This window comes from Acanthochromis polyacanthus, chromosome 10 (genome assembly GCF_021347895.1).
Source record: "Acanthochromis polyacanthus isolate Apoly-LR-REF ecotype Palm Island chromosome 10, KAUST_Apoly_ChrSc, whole genome shotgun sequence".
Classification (NCBI taxonomy): Eukaryota; Metazoa; Chordata; class Actinopteri; family Pomacentridae; genus Acanthochromis; species Acanthochromis polyacanthus.
In genome coordinates this window covers 37,620,960-37,637,684 of record NC_067122.1, presented here as the reverse complement: position 1 = coordinate 37,637,684, position 16,725 = coordinate 37,620,960, and the positions used below count along the sequence as shown (strand labels likewise).

Below are 16,725 nucleotides of genomic sequence, written 5' to 3'. Positions count from 1 at the left end.
CCGGTTTCTCTGCGCTCTCTTGTGGACTCTCTTAAGGCACTTTGGATAAAAGCCTCCGCAAGGAATGGCAGATTTCATGTCTCTTATCTGTCCTTCTCTGGGCAGGTGGTGAAGTATCTGAGGGGAACGAATAAGGATCAGGAGATATTTTATGGGAATAATAAAAAACAAGAAACACGCGCATCAGCTCTCCAGTTGCCACCGAGCCAAAAGTGGGGGTTTCTCGTTTTCTGGTTAAACCACAGGAGCGGACACTTTCCTCCTCACATCCTCTGGTGTCTCCGTCGCTTTGGTCCGTTCTGTGGCTAAACGGCAAGGGGGAGACCCAGCTCACCCCCTCTTCTATCTCTTCTTCTCTCCCCTCCCATCTGTTTGGAGGACAACCCAAAAGAAGCGACTGAAGGCTCCGCGCATCCCTCTTCTCTCCCGCTGCTCGACGCGCTGCAGGAAGGTTTTCCAAAACTCATTTGAAGTGGACTTTTTCTTTTGTCTGTGATTTCAGCAGTAAAAGTGCAGTCCGGGGTATCGCTTCCAGGCAGGATAAAAGGAAGGTAAAGCAACTCTGACCTGTGAGGGACACGTTCCTGGAGAGGAGGGGAGGCACAGAAGGACGCAGAGAAGAGGAGATAAGAGAGGAGGGAGATGGAGAACACACGCGGTCTCTTATTTCGGGTACATTAGGAATAAAAAAGAAAAACAACAACCTTCTCTTGCATTATTGCATTTTAAAGAATCGGATTTGGACTGAGTTATTTTATTGATCAGCTGATTGTTTGCTCGATTGACTGTCGGACATCTTCACTCCGCAAACTTGGATTTAAGAGGAGAGCTGAACTCTGCACTGCAGCCTGCCTCGTTTGGCAAAAGACTCTCCAACTGGACTGATTAACTGATTAATCGATATATCGAAGACAGCAACCTGCAAAGTTAACTTAAATCATCATTAAGGTTCAGTTTACTGCTGATTTCTCTTTAAATATCCTGCAGTAAAACTTACAGTAAAGGTTATATACACCGAGAAATGTTTAACTCCACTTAGAGATCATAAAATATCAGATATTAACTGGAGATACACTGAAGCCACTGTAGGACTCTTACAGGGAACCGTAAGGGTGCAAAAAAGTACCATAAAGTAGTACAAGAACGAATACGGACTCGCGATTTCGTCAACAGCTGCTCTGTATGAATATTGTAAGAAATTAATCGAGATTATTTCAGTGCAAGTGCTTCTCGGGATTCCAGTTTGGAGATTGGAAGTTATTTTTGGCTGCGCGAAAGTAGAGCGACTCTTCCACACCACAGCCCGGACAGACTGAACACAGAGGTCTACCTGTGTGTCCCTGTCTCATATCCCGTCCTGAAAGACAGGGGAGAGAGAAAAGAAGAAGAAAAACTGACTGGAGGGATGCGTAACTGCGGTTAACTGGAGCAGACTTTAGCCTTCTACATGTTGGAGTAGGAGGGAGAGAAGAGGAGAGGGAGTCTCTGCCTCTCGCAGCCACAAAGGTTGTCTGTTAGAGGTTGTAAATCTCGTTTTTTGGGCAGAGAGGAGAAGGAGAAGCGACCTCTTAACCGCTGTTTGTTTACCCTTCTGTTCGCTTTGGAGAGGAGACGTTTATCTCCAGATCTGTTACGGAAGACAGAGTCAGAGGTGGGATTATTTCTCCAGTTTTTTTTTCTCCCTCAACTGGCCAAGATTCTGCCATCAGCGCCGCTCGGATTCAGGATTAGTTCATCCCAAACAGCAGGTAAGAGGATGCCACGCTCCGATTTTACGCGTGTGTGCGCGCATGTGTGGTGAGTTTACTTCATCTGCGTTTGATGCGGAGTAGGAGAGAGGAAGAGAGAGGAATAGTTCTCCTCTCCACTGGCAGTGTGCGTGAGCTTGGTCCGTGGGTGTGTGTTAGAGGTGAGAGACCGAGTGGCGGAGAGAGCGTTTTTACGCACGATAGATGGAGAGCGAGGGAGAGAGTGTGTGTCGTCTAATGGAATGTGTGTGTCTGCATTCGTGAGAATAGCAAAAACTTCGATTGACTGCCAGTGAAGTCTTTAACACTTTGATTTTTTGGGCTTTGAATTTATTCTAAGCTGCATTATTCTCTCATTAAACTGCGCTTGTCCATGAAAAAACATGAGTGCGCTAAAAGCTGGACATCCCCACTGAAATATGTTCCCCTCCAGGGAGCATCAGGGACGTTTAGTCAGAAATGTGGAGCATGATAAACATGTCTAAGTTGAAAACGCAGCCCATGTATGTTTCTTATTTTAAATTTGAGCTCGCTTTCCTCATGATGAGCCCCCTTTCCCTTTAATACCTTTACTCATGTTTGGACAACAGGCCACTGAGCTCAGACACATAAAAGCTCCTCGTCCTTCCTCCTGTGGAGTTACAGACAAGGAAAACAAAATAGTTGTCTCTGCAGTCGCTAGTTGTCATTTTGTGTCTACATGTTGCTCATTCCTGTGTCTTTGCATCTGTTTCTGAATGTTGAACATCAGCTTTTTACAGCTTTTTTCTGAATTTTCTGGTAGCTGTATGTCATAGTTGTTTTTTCTGGTAGTTGTGTGTGTTTGTAGTGATTTCACGTGTCATTGCTGGAATTTCTCATCTCTTTGTGGTCCATTCCCTTCTCTATGTAACACTTATAAATCCATCTTACCATTACTGGGTGTCCCTTAGTGATTGTATTGCATGTCTTTGTCATGATTTTGCATCCTGCTGTAGTTTTTTGGTGTCTTTTTGTTTGCAGTTTGACAGCTCTTTGTGTGTTTCATTTTTGTAGTGACTTTACGTTTCTTTGGGGTTGTTTTGTGTTTCTTTGCAGCCATTTGTCGATCATCACAGCTCGTTTCAGTCTCTTTATACCTGTATTGCATCTCTTTAGAGTTGTTTGGTGTCCCTTTGGGTTTACTTCATTTCTCTTTGCAGCTGTTTGAGTCTCTTTACAGCCGTTTTGCATCTCTTTAGAGTTGTTTGGCGTCTCTTTGTGTGTGCCTCATTTCTCTTTGCAGCTGTTTTGTGTTTCTTTGCAGCTCTTCTGAGTCTTTTTGCAGGTGTTTTGCATCTCTTTGTAATAATGATGGAGTTGTTTGGTGTCTCTTTGTGGTTATTTAATTTCTCTGTGGTTTTCTTGCACCTTGCTGTTGTCACATTATTTCTTTCTGCAGTTATTTTGCATCTCTGTGTAGTCATCCACGTGTCTTTGTAGTTATTTTGCATATCTTAGTTTGACTTTTGATCAAGATTGATTGTGTGGGTTTGTGTCCATTCAATAATTGTCTTAATCTGAAATTATCTGCTCTAATAGAATAATTGTGTACTCTTAACACAATGATTAACTCCCTAAAAATAGTGAAAATTCGGCACATTGTGAGTTCTTGTGAGTGTTCAAATCCCAACCCACACTCTACTGGATAAAAAAGTCCAAAAACAGTGGATTTACGCTCCAAGAATTCCCTTCAGCTGGTCCTGGGTAATGCACCTTTGGGTGAAAGAGTGCCGTTTAGGTTCCACTGTATAATTTTCCCATTTGTTCAAGTCTTCCCAAACACAGACGCCGTTTGTCTGACTGCTTTACAGCCCAGCAGGTGCTTTCTCTCGCTCCATCCCTCCCTCTCGCGTTCTCTCTCTGTGAACAGAGAAAGAGAGATTGTATGTGTGTGTTTGTGAGCCAGAGGGCACCGGCAGAAAGTGTGTGTTTATAGTGTTAACAGTGTGTGTGTTCGAGGAGGACAGAGTGGATGTGTGTCGCCTAATCGTAGAGTGTGTGTGGGGCTGTGCTACAATGCAGCAGAAGGGCATCCACACACACCCACCTGCACACACAGGGGAGGGATGCATGGGGTTTAATTATCTCGGCCGTTTAGCAACAAGGTGCACATCAATCGTCAGAACGGAGGGAGAGCGAGCACCCACCAGAGGCTGCAGGTGTGTGCTGATTTATTATGTGAAGCCGGCGTCGTATAGATCTGACCAGTGGGTGGATTAACTGGCAGCAGAGCGACTCCGTCACACTGACCAGCATCAGCCATCTATTACCCGGATGCAGGGGATGGGCCAGTGGTCGACATATTCAGATTCTTTACAGAAAAAGACGGCAAAAGAGGTAAAAGTCATGAATTTATAACATACTTTAGTAGTGATGCCTCAACATATAAACAGCATTTTGTTGTTCGAGGTGGAGCGAGTGATCTGTGTTTATAAGATGAAACTTTATTAACTCTGAAGGAAATTCTTCTGCTATATATTGCTCAGAAAACATAGTTACGTAACAGTAGAAATTGCAATACCAAGTAGAAAAGCAATAAGGTATAAGTATGATACATTACTGAAAATCAAAAAGTAAGTTAAGACAAGGCTCATATAGAAAAGTAAGAAGTAACACTGGCACGACGACAAATAATATAATACTGCACATGAAAATCTATCTATCTATCTATCTATCTATCTATCTATCTATCTATCTATCTATCTATCTATCTCCTTGTACCTATGTGTACAATGAAAATACAGCATATTCATCTTTAATATAGCATACTGGGCAGGTGGTGACCAACTTAGGGGTCAGGTCCCCTCCAAAGGGTCTTGAGATAAATCTGAGGGGTCGTAAGATGCTTCTACTTTGTTCTTTCTAACTAGAGATTTGTGCTAATTTTTTTGATGGCAAGCAACTCCCAGACACCTAAAATGCATCAAGAGGCCCCAACTAGACACTGCTGTTCCGTCAAGGTGATGTTTCGTAACCTGTAGGGCGAAATCTCCAAAGGGTTGCATGACAAATCCAAAGGGTCCCCAGATGATTAACAGTATAGGAAAAGTGAAAAATGCACAGCTGCTATGCATTTTTCTTTCCATTTGCAAATCTTTACATATCGATTGTGGATTAATGGAGAATTTTTACATCTTCAGGCCTCTCAGAGACCTTTATACAACACAGCCCCCAACACTGATTGAGCACATGTGCAGCTTGTGAGGAGTGGGTTGCCAGGGGTCACAAGGCAGTGCATTTCAAAATCTTAATCTAAAAAGTATGGAGTTCCTGTAGATGTCAAACAAATGATGTGGACTGAAGGATGTGAGAATTGCACTTCAGTAAAGTACTCGAGCCAATGTAATTAGTTACTCTCCATGACAGAGCGAGTCGAGAGAGATAAGAAAGAAGACGGGATGAAAGGAGAGATCAGGACTGATGTAGTCACAGCAGGCAGCAGTGAACAGAGAGGTGACAGAAAGTGGCAGAGAAGGAGGAAGGAGAAAACGAAGGGGAGAGGAGGAGCATCGTGCAGAGGGAGTTACTGCTGTTTTCTCCATTATAATTGCTCCGTGGTAAAACTAATTCATTTTGTCACCTGGTGCTCCTGTGATATATTGAAGCCCTGCTAAGCCAGTGAAAGAAACTCAACCGAATTTAAAGTTACAGAAGTTGTTTTAACCCCTGTATTGAGCAGAAAAATGTATATAGATAAATGGTTGTATTTATATAGCGCTTTTATCCAAAGCACTTTACATGATACGTCACATTCACCCATTCACACACAGACGGTGGAAGCTGCCATTCAAGGCGCTAACCACAACCCATCAGGAGCAATTAGGGGTTAGGTGTCTTGCTCAGGGACACCTCGACATGAGCACGATGGGCCGAGGATCAAACCGGCAACCTTCCAGTTACAAGACGGCCACTCTACCCACTGAGCCATGCCGCCCCAAGCGATAGATATTCTATCTATATATTCAACACCATGGTTTCGAGAAGCAACGAGCAAAGAGATAAAAAAAAAGTAAGAAGAGGAGAGTGGAATGGGAGAGGAGATATAGTGAAATAAGTAGGGAGGACAGATTTAGAGACACGAGGACAGGAGAGACGATAGGGGAGAGAGGCAGCCATAAATTGTGGAAGGGATGACGAGGCACGAAGAGGCGCTGAAAATATACGAGAGGAAGAAGACCGGCTGGGACGACAGCAGGATGGACGAGGGAGAGAGAGGCAGAGTCAGAGCCAGGATGCTGCTGAGGAGCTGTGAGCTGCATTACTGTACATCTGAAATACGGAAAATTCTGCCTGTTTGCACCAGTTATTCTAAGTCTGCTTTAGTTTATGGTCATTTAGAATATTTTAACCTAATTCCAGGAGCTTTCCTGAACAGCATTGGGGAGACATTTTCCTTCAAGAAAGGCTCACCAGTATTACTCACCGTTGGTTTACCCCTCCAGCCCTTGCATGAAATATGACACACTCTACGCCATGCTTAGTAAACAGAAGTGTGTGCAGTTTACTGACAGTCACCTCTAGCTGTTCTTTGGGACCACCACAGTGCAGCTTTAGATCAAACCTTGAAAAATCCCAGATTTGGTTGATAAAACTGTTTCGCTATTCTGAGCACATGTGTAAATTGCATGAGAAACTCCTTGCCCATTTTCTAAGGATATGAACTACATTTTCTATTAAAATATTGAGGAAACATTATTGTCGATTGCTCAGCTTTCGTGGATACGCAATAATAATACCAGAGCTATTAAAGGATTTGAAAACACTGTGCATTTATTTTCTGCTCATTTAATCCAACCATAAACTCTCCCCAACCTTTCCCTAACTGCTTCTATAGACCCCTTGCAGTGTTTACTAACACAAGGTATGCGCGCGCAGACCCGGTGCAGGAGCTCCTCCACATTCCACTTTAATTTAATGGGTGAGCCAGTGTCTGACGACTGGGGTGTCTCAGAGTTCCCTGAACAAGAACAGAAAGATAGCGTTTAGGAAATCTCACGTCTCGGCTTTGGCCGCATCAATGGACTCGCTTTGAGAAGGCGGTGGTGGCTGTTGTTTGGGGCTGCCGCCGCCGACAGCCGCCTCCTGCTGCCTGCCGGACACAGCCTCTTGCTGTTTGGATGCAGCAGATGGTGTGCTGTACTGTTGCTGCTGGCCTGGTTCCTTCAATGCGTTATCAGGCACTACTTTGACATACTGCACTGTCCTGCTAACCAACACGGTCTCACGGGGATTCGTGAAACTGTTACGTAAATTTTTTGTTTCTTTTTCGTGCGCACCAACACGATTTCGTCATGTTTTTCGTGCCGCTCACCACGAAATGTTTTTCGTGTTGCTCACAACGAAACCCGCTGTGGTAATCACAGCTGAAAGTGGTTTATACCAGCGGATTCATGACGATCTAAGCTGTCCATCGGCGTATACTGCTTGTGTGATCGCGTTTGCGGCCGCCGGCCGCCGGACATTCTTTAAATTCCTATGCAAATTGGTAAGTGTACCACCGGGTTATGGTTAGGTTATGGTTAGGTTATGGTTAGGGTTATGGTTAGGGTTATGGTTAGGGACGATGTCATGCAAAATATAGCGTTGGATTCGCCATGGTTTTACATTAAAAATATAATACACACATTCGTTTGAAATACGTTCTGGGTGGCACGAAAAGTCCGCCGTTTAAAATACATTGGTGCGCATTTCGTGGTGAGCGGCACGAAAAACATGACGAAATCGTGTTGGTGCGCACGAAACCGAAACAAAAATTTACGTAACAGTTTCACGAATCCTCGTGAGATCGGGCTGTGCTAACGGGCTCAGGGCTTCTCCGGTATATCAGCAGGAACTGTGATATCAACGTAACGACTGCTCCGGAGAACGCGGAAATCAGTATTAAGTAAACCAAATGTTTAGCCGTGGTAACAAAGCAAGTTCCACCTGGTCGCTGTCACAGCTGCCATATCATCTGCTTTACTACGATTCTGACAGCCGACAGCACAACAAGAAGGCATATTTAGCGTAATATGTGCTTGCAATATCACGCCTTGGCCAGGTAAACAGGCTTTGTTTTGAACCGGGTCTGCGCGCGCAGCTGCCTAATTAAGTATGCATACGTCATGTGAAAGGGGTCTATTCCCTTTGCCTTTGAGTGTGGGAGTCTAGTGCTATGTGTGCCCTCCATCCACCCCAACCACCTCCATGTGTGTCCTAGTCTATATCAGTGCTGGAGAATGATCTGGCTGCACCTCATTATGATTCTGCTCTGACTTGTTTGTTCACAATTTGCATCCCTGGCTTGAAGAAAGACAGTTTTCTTCACTGACAGTCGGCATCCTTATCAATCAATAGTCAACCAGATAATAACACCAGAACGACTAAATGGACATCATTCCATGTTCTGATCTAACTGCTTTGAAGACAGTCACATAACACAGCCTATGTTACACCACACTGGACACTCTAATGACATGAACAGTCAGTCTTTGACTCATAGCGACGCTGTGACAGCACATTTCAGCCTGTCCATGAGACGATTGTACTGTGGCTGGTAGGCATTAAACGCCACAGGACACTTTCTCATTGTGGCACTTTAGTAGCTACACACATCACAATGCTCCCTGCTTTACAAACATCTTTTTACAACTGACTTAAGCTCCTAGTAGACTATGGATTGAATTAGAATCATGACCTTTACCGTCACACTGGTCTTTGTCATGCTGCCCCTTAATTCCCATAATGCTCTGTGCTTTTCAACACTGAACTGCCAGTAGTCTGAGTGACTACATCCTCAGGTCACAGCAGTATTAAACACTAAGACACTCCACCTGGTGGTGCAACCAGGTGCTACAGCTAATCTACAATGCATTTTTGAGATATTCATGTTGTTTGTCTTCTGCCTTGTCGGTTAACACATATTGAATCGGTTACATTATTATTATTATTGGCAATCAATGAATTACTGATTAATCATTAACATTCCAACTTTAAACCATTCGCAATTTGCCCAGGATGCTCTATAAAATAGTGGTGGAGGTGAACACTGTCATCAAAAAGGCTAATTGACAGAGAAAACCATGCACGCCTGCTTTACTGCCTCATCTAAATCTTTGGCAAAACCTGCCATTTTCAGCATGTAGATTGCAGCTTGGAGATTTTTGTTGTCGTGAAAGGGATTCTGAAAATGGTAACTCTCAGATAGCAAAAGTGGAGGAGAAGCTTTGTGAAATCTGAGGCAGAAATGGCAGACTTTACCCACAGTTTGCATCCGGTGAGTCAGACTAAGCAGACGTAGATGCAGATCACAACAGTTGCCTCTGAATGTTTCACACTCGGTGACTGTGCAACATCTGAATGTAACAGAGGAAGTAATTCATGTAGTGCATAGAAACTGTGTGTGCTATATGCTGAGCAACATCATATGAGTTGATTAAAAGCTCGAGAACACCTACTGAATAGGCCTCTCCCTTCACTGTAAGGTTTTCTTTAAGACAGTTTTTAGTAATATATGTTATGTACATTATGGTTAACCCTTTCCATCCTGTAAGTCTCCTGGAACCAAGCTGTATCCGTCATTAAAATATTCACCATCATTTTTTTTCATGTTGGTGAGTGTGAGACATTTAGAAGTTCTACACAATTACAATTTAATGGAATTAGTTGCTAAACATAACACAGTGGGGTTCCAGCTTAAAAGCGGGTTGTTATTTGCTCCACATCTTGAAACCTGGTTTCTTTCTTTTCCTCTCTGAGGCTCTGCTGGTGGGTCTTCTGTTATACATAGAAACCTCTGATTAGTCATGTGCTACATTGGATGTGTGATACTATTATGACAAAATATCAAAGAGCAATTTTGATCAAAGTTGTATGCCATTCAATATAGGAATCCTTATACTTCTGTGAATTTAATGCCATGCATGCTGAAATGATCAAAGAGCCTTTATTTCTGTGTCATATGAAAGAACGCAATGGCAATCTGGCAAGAGGCAGAAATACATTCTAGCGCTTAATTACATTCTGAATATATGAAAACAGAAAGCTCATTTCATTGAGAGTGTCTGTAAGGGGCAAAGCTATACAAGTCCATTTTAACTTGTTCTTAAGTTGACCTTAAGGCAGGGATTTTCCATAAGGTATTTCACTCAGTCTTTTTAAAGCAGAATTTCTGCAGGTAACTCTGTCTCATTTGCATCATTATTTTGAAGATGCAGCTGTCTTTTCTGAGTCAAACTTTACTGGACTTTTTAATGGACAAAACCGCTTTGGGCTGCTTCATGTTTTTGTTCAGCATGTTTCCATATCATGACAGGTTAATCAAACCATTTTTTTAAGAGCATACACTGTGCAAAAGTGTGATTACATCATGCACTGTAAATTTAATAAACTGCTCAACATTACAGATAACGAGATCGGCATTACTCTCACACGTCTGTTAAAGACACCCTCTGGGAAAAATCAAGCTTTTTGTCTTGTTAACATGTCCATATGGTGTTTTTCAGTGCAAAGGGGAGACATCAATGAGAAGTTAACGCAATGGAGTTTTGCAAAACTCAAAGACATACATTTGGACTTCCTGGGTTTCATTTGTAATTAACATAATCAAACAATCCTGTGAATTTGCAGGGTCGGACTTTTGAGTTTCAAGCTCGTATCACTAAATTACTCCAATTATTCCTACTTTCAATTGTGCAATGTTTTAGTTTTACAGAGCTGAAGGTGAGCTGGTGTGCTTGAGCTGCAGTGAATGTGACGGGATGGTTGGACGGACAGACAGGGACGATGTAATCTGCATATTCTAAAGGAAACAACAGCATAAAGTTTAATCTGAGGATAGGAAGGCTGCAGTCTTACGAACTAAATATCAAAAAACACTTTGCTGAATTATTGATGGATTTGCTATTATATGGATTACTATATGGAGAATAATTGTTCAACCACATTCTCAAAATTCATCAGCTTTTATAGCAAACAGAAAGTCAGGCTTTAATATCGTTGAAGAGTATTACACCCTCTAAATCAAACCCTGCAATCAGTTTTCCTCCATATTAGAGGCTCTAAGTCCAACATTCCTTAGACAGAGAGCAACATCTTCTCACTGGAAAGTCATTCCTCAGGAAGGCCTCACAGTCCCTCCTTCAGCTGTGCAACAGACTCATCTCACATTACTGAAACACTGGTCAGAACCTGGAAGCTGGAATCGGGAGATTTGCTTAGTTTACATGAAATCAGCTGAAACTGTTGTTTGTCCAAATATCAAAAATGCCTGTCATCCACTATCTGGAACTTTGTTGTAGCTGTGATGTTCTCAAACAATCGAGATTCCAGTCAGTCCTAATAGCCCAGGAATATACCAAACCTCCAGACCTAGTAAGGGCTAAACAAGGGGATTGCATCATGCTGATTAGTCAGATGCTGGAGATGCTGCTGGGTGCATTTCGTCACCTTTGGTCAGCAGATTCACCTGTTTCCAGTTTGTTCAGCTAAGGGAGGCTTGCCCAGGGTGACTGTGGCTCAGGTGACACAGCGAGCTGCCCAATAATTGCAAGGTTGGTAGTTCAAGCCCCTGCCTTTCCACATGCCAAAGTGTCCTTAACCCAGAGCTGTGCTCAGGAACCTTGCATAGCAGCTCTGTTCAAAATGGTGTGTGAATGTGGAAACACACTGTCAAGAGCTTGTGACCGTATTCCTTCTAAATCTTAGTAAGATAGTGAATAAGCACGTTTTCTGTGTTCTCTATGATAAAAGACGTGTGCTCTCAGTCCTTGGAGTTTCTGATACCAGAAGTTTAAAATTCCCTTCACTAACATGACAATTTGAGCAGGAAGTCTAATCAGATTAACTACCGTATACCTGTGGTGAAAGTAGGAAGTTTTACTCTGTGTTTTTGTGTTCACAAGAAAAACAAGTTTCCTCATAATTAGACCAATTAGCTCAATAATTAGCAAAGTTTTTCATGCAAACATGTTTGAATTTGAATGTTGCATATCTGGCATTATTTTGAACTAAGCTTATAGTTACATTAATATGCAAATTTATGCAGCAGGGTGCTCTGAAAGCTAATCAGATCATTTCTCTACATGGAGTATCTGTGGTGTAAATATGAAATAAGAGGTATTTCTCTACAGAGTCACAAAGTAACAGATGTCAGCATGATGCATAATGCCCCATTTACCGTGTGCCATAGTGGCAGGGCATTTCAAAAAACACTTGTTAGGAAGATTTGGTTCAAATGTTTACTTCAGCTTTCAGAGAGGGGATCCAATTCTGTCCAGGAGCTCTGCCAAACTGCAACACATTCAGTGCTTCTACTGCTAGTAGTACTTCTACTGCTGCTACTAATACTGCAAGTACTGGTATTGCACATGGTTACGGTGCCTGCAGGTCAGTTCATATCTCTGTGGAGGTCAGCCTCAGCTCACATTGGAGCCCTGCAGCTGATAAGGATTCAGTGACTCAGTGTCTTGCTCACAGTCAGCAGGATAGGGGTCTGCTGACATGAGGGTTTGAATCAAGATCATCTGGCTGAAGGTTGGTGTGCTTCACATGATGACCTCCAAGTGTGGTGCATGTGAGTGATCTGATTTTGATTACCTAACCTCAACACAGACATGAAAAAAATGGTATTTTTTATGGATTTGGATAATATTTGTGGCTTTTTCAAGCCATCAGACTCCAGTATAAATGCAGACAGCCAAAGAGCAAAAGTCCTACAGCATCCCTGAAAGCAGACACCACCGTCCCTCGCAGCATCCGTCATCCTGTCAGTCACAGCATCTGGATTGCAACGATTAACTTTGCCTGTGTAAGACATTTTGGTCACTAGTCTCTTTCTGCCGTGTTGACAAAAGAGGCAATATGCTTTAATGAGACCGGATCCCGGAGTGAGACCACATTTTTCTTTTGTGTCTCGGGTACGAAAAGTTGAAGCAACCTTGGCATCGGTGCAGCACTGAAGTATTTTATTTTGCTGCTGTCTTTTATCACATTGCATTTGTTCTGGTGGAGCATAAACACTTTTCCTGCATTTAAACCCCCTTTGTCCTAATAAGATATAGACTTTCACCGTGAATGCTCAGTACAATAGAGATTTAGTCGTCACAGTGAGCGCTGTGCAAGCTTGACATTTGCTTTTTTCTGTGTGAAACAACTTGTAGTTAAACCTTAAAAGCACAAAACCTTTGCTAGCTGCAAGACATTTTAAAACACCGACAATAAATGTGAAGAAGTCCAAAAAACTCCATGTGTACTTTGAGTAAAAGTACTTAGAGAAGATGACTGTTATTATGTGTGTTACATCATCCCCCTTATTCTATTAATAGGATTATAGTTAAACAGGGTTGCAGCCGAAATAGAAAGCGTCTGTGTTTCTCTGTCACTTCATGAATTTCTGATGTTTCTCTGCCTAAATGAAACGAGGACCTCTGGGGTTAAACAGAGCTGCTGCATCACACGACACACTAATTTATCAATTACAATAATTAATGTGATGCTTGTTGACTGCCTGTGTTTGTGGTCACAGCATTACTCATGTGTGGGTTGGAGTGGACGGTGGGAGTTGCTTGGTGGGGCATCCAATGGGGAATTCAGTCCTCATCAAACAGAACCACACATCAGCAGTGATGGGAGCAGGGCCGGTCAAATCACAGGCCAGCTAATGTGGACTCAGCACAGTGTGCACAGGCTTAAAAGGCATTAATATCACAGGATATTTGCTTTCTTTCATTTTATGTCTTTCTTCAATTACAGAATATCGATTAAAAAATATAACACATTTTAACCAGACGTGCATCCTGTAGAATAAAGGAGTACTGACACATGATACTTTTAAAACAAGCAAGCCTTTGCACTCAGATGAATCAGCCAGTTGGTTCTTTGCTAACTAAAATATTTATTGCACTGCAATGAAATTTTGGACAGACTTTCCTTGTTCCCGAAGGATAAACCTTAATGAATTTAAAATATTTTTCTTCTTCTCATCTGGATGAAACATTTCATCCAATTCAGGTGTTATTTGTGCAAATCATTCCCATATATATGGACGAGTGGGAACTTCCTTCACCTTCTTGGCATTATCATTCATTCTGATAATTAATAAATAGAAAGTAAATCTGACAACATCTAACTGTCATGAGAATATTGAATGCATGTGAGATCTCTAGTAAACATAGCAACAATGTGGTTTTTAAACCAAACCATGATCTTTCTCTGTCTCTAAACAAGTTTTTTTTTCCTTTTTCGTAAAACTTAATCCAAACATCAATTGAAAACACCAGGACATAAGTGAAAAAACACATGAAATTACAGTATGGCTATTGTAAGTACAGATATTAGAATGCATCTTCCAGGTCTTCTTCCTTCAAGGGGTGTCCACAGCAGCAGCTCGGTTGGATTTAAAGCCACAGACACTGAAACAGCCTCCTTAGAACAGGTCTAAAACCAAGAGTAGAATCAGCAGCATTGTTGAATTAATAAATGTATGCGGCATTTGAACTACAATAAACATTCCGAAGCATGTGAGACTTATATTAACCTGTTAAAATCGGGTATAATATGAGATTTTTAAGTCTAAGAACAATCCAGAGCTGCACAGTGGCTTGGTGGTTATTACATTCGCCTTGCAGCTAGAAGATTCCCGTTTCACGTCCCGGCCTTTCTCAGATCTTTGCATGTTCTCTCTGTGCATGCATGGGTTTTCTCCAGGTACTCTGGCTTCCTCCCACAGTCCAAAAACATGCTGAGGTGTGAATGTGATTGTCTTTGTTTGTCTCTATGTGTAGCCCTGGTGACCTGTCCAGGGTGTCCTCTGCCTTCACCTTAAGCCAGTTGGGATAGACCCCAGCCTCCATAGGATCCTAATGAGGACTAAGCGGTATATAGATAATAGACGGATGGAATAATCCAAGTCTCTCAGGTGAAGCGTCTCTTGCAGACTAATGACTCCACCTACAACCTCCAAAGGTGGAATTTGAAACTCTGACTGCTTACTTTCGAGGAAAAAATATGTTTCTAAACAAACCTAAATGAGAATGCAGCTAACTGGTATAAAAAGGTAGTTTTTGTGAGACAGGTTTGCTTAATGCAACCACTTACTACTTTTGTAAGACATGTCAAGCCACGTAACAAATTCTGCTTACACTATAAAGCACACTTTTTCATTGCAGTTTTACAAAAGTTTGATTCAATTCTGGGACTACAGTAGCAGCTCTGCGATTATCTTACATTAAACATTACTGATGAGTCAATCTCTAGTTAACTAAATAAAATAATAATTAAAAAACAACTTCTACCAAGAACAGCTTTGTAAGTATCAATTATATGTGTCAGCATTTTGTAAAGGCTTTGACGCTTTCTTGCAGGACTGAATTCAATTTTGAGCATTCAGTATGGTGAGTCAAAAAGGCTTAATGCAAATACAATAGAGGGAAAAATACATGATCATGACACAAACAAACAGATGAATCATGCGTCATTTTAAAGGCGATTACGCCGCTTTTTAGGAACACAGCTGAAGACATGAGGTGCAGTTATCACAGCTCTTCAGTTCTGTTTCTTTTGTCTCTGCTCTCGTTCTCTCTCCCACTCGTTCTGTTTCTACCATTCCTCTTCCTGTACATTCCTCCGGGCTGTCAAATCTCTCGCTACACTCTCGTGCATGTGTGAGTGAAAAAACGTAAGAAACATATAGAATGAGACGTGTTTTGTTCCACTTTTATGCCGTTACGTGTCTATTTCTTCCCCCTTATCTAATCTTCTCCCCCTCTCCTCCACCTCCTCCTCACTGTGACTCTCCACTTCACCCTTCAGCACATCTACCAGTGTGCGTAGCCAATCCTAAGTTGACTTAACATGGTCTGACAGGCCAATCCCTATGGATTCTGATCAAATAGAGCAATAGTGTACACAGCGGCAACAGTGCAGCTGCAGCCCGCTAAAACAGCAGCCATAATATGGCAAAGATCAGCATCCTGCAGGACTGATTCGACACGTTTAGCTGCTGATTCCACTTTGTTACACACACAATTTTAAAGAAGAAGTGAGGCTGGTATTAAGCTCACAACATTTGTGTTTGAGCACAATGCAGAGCTTCACTACATGACTGTACTGTTCATGTTTTAACAGTAGGTTAATCATGCATACCTGACATTACTGCCAGCAATGTTCCAGAAATTACAACCAATTGTTAGACAGCAGAAACTGTATTTACATTGACAGTCAGTATTTATTTTGCTGTGGTTATGTAGTTGTCAGTGATGTCAAGGATGTTCAAACTAGAACCTGTTGAGCTACGATTTCAGAAAAAAAGGTGAAAAATTAGCAAACAGGGTTGTTGTGAATAGGCCTGTCACAACTATGACAGACGTGCCTGATGACAATTATTCGATCTGACTGCAATCAAGCCTCATAACTGTAAGAACCTTTTCCATTCACCTGCAGAAAAACAGCAAGATGAAACTAAAACAAGCATGTATCAGTCACCACATCCACACCATTTTCCATCATTTGCACTCTGTTCTTCTGCTGAGGTTTAATGACACCAATCTGGAGGCGCTGAACATCTAATATTTGACCAGCTGCATTTTGATGAGCATCTGTTGAAATTAAAGTCATGGATTTAGTTTGAAGCCCAAACGTCACAGCACCATTGTGAGCATATTCTGTTTTCAAGCCAAATGTAAAGCAGAGAACAATAACTTAGAGGAGGCCATTTGTTGAATTTGCAGCAACAAGCTGGCACTTAAAGATGCTAATACCTAAGCTCTAAACTAATACATGTCTAAAATTAATATAAAAACATTTTTTTATTGAATAGTTATTAGTTATTGCAAATATTTGTGCACCACTTAATTCCCAACAAAAATTGCATGAGCGTGATATCACCAGAGAAACCATATTATATATTAGGCCACTTTCAAAAGAAACATTGCTCTTCTCCAAATTTTAAATAAGTTAAAGTTTTACACATTCCACATAA

The 16,725-nt window shown here is 41.8% G+C and overlaps 1 protein-coding gene across 1 annotated transcript in view; it reads left to right on the top strand.

The window, feature by feature from the left end:
- Window positions 1-1,630: 1,630 nt before the first annotated feature.
- Window positions 1,631-16,725, top strand: part of il1rapl2 (interleukin 1 receptor accessory protein-like 2) — a 592,872-nt gene continuing 577,777 nt past the window's right edge. The window contains 1 exon segment of the mRNA XM_051954972.1: window positions 1,631-1,748. The gene's annotated coding sequence lies outside the window, so the exon portion shown is untranslated.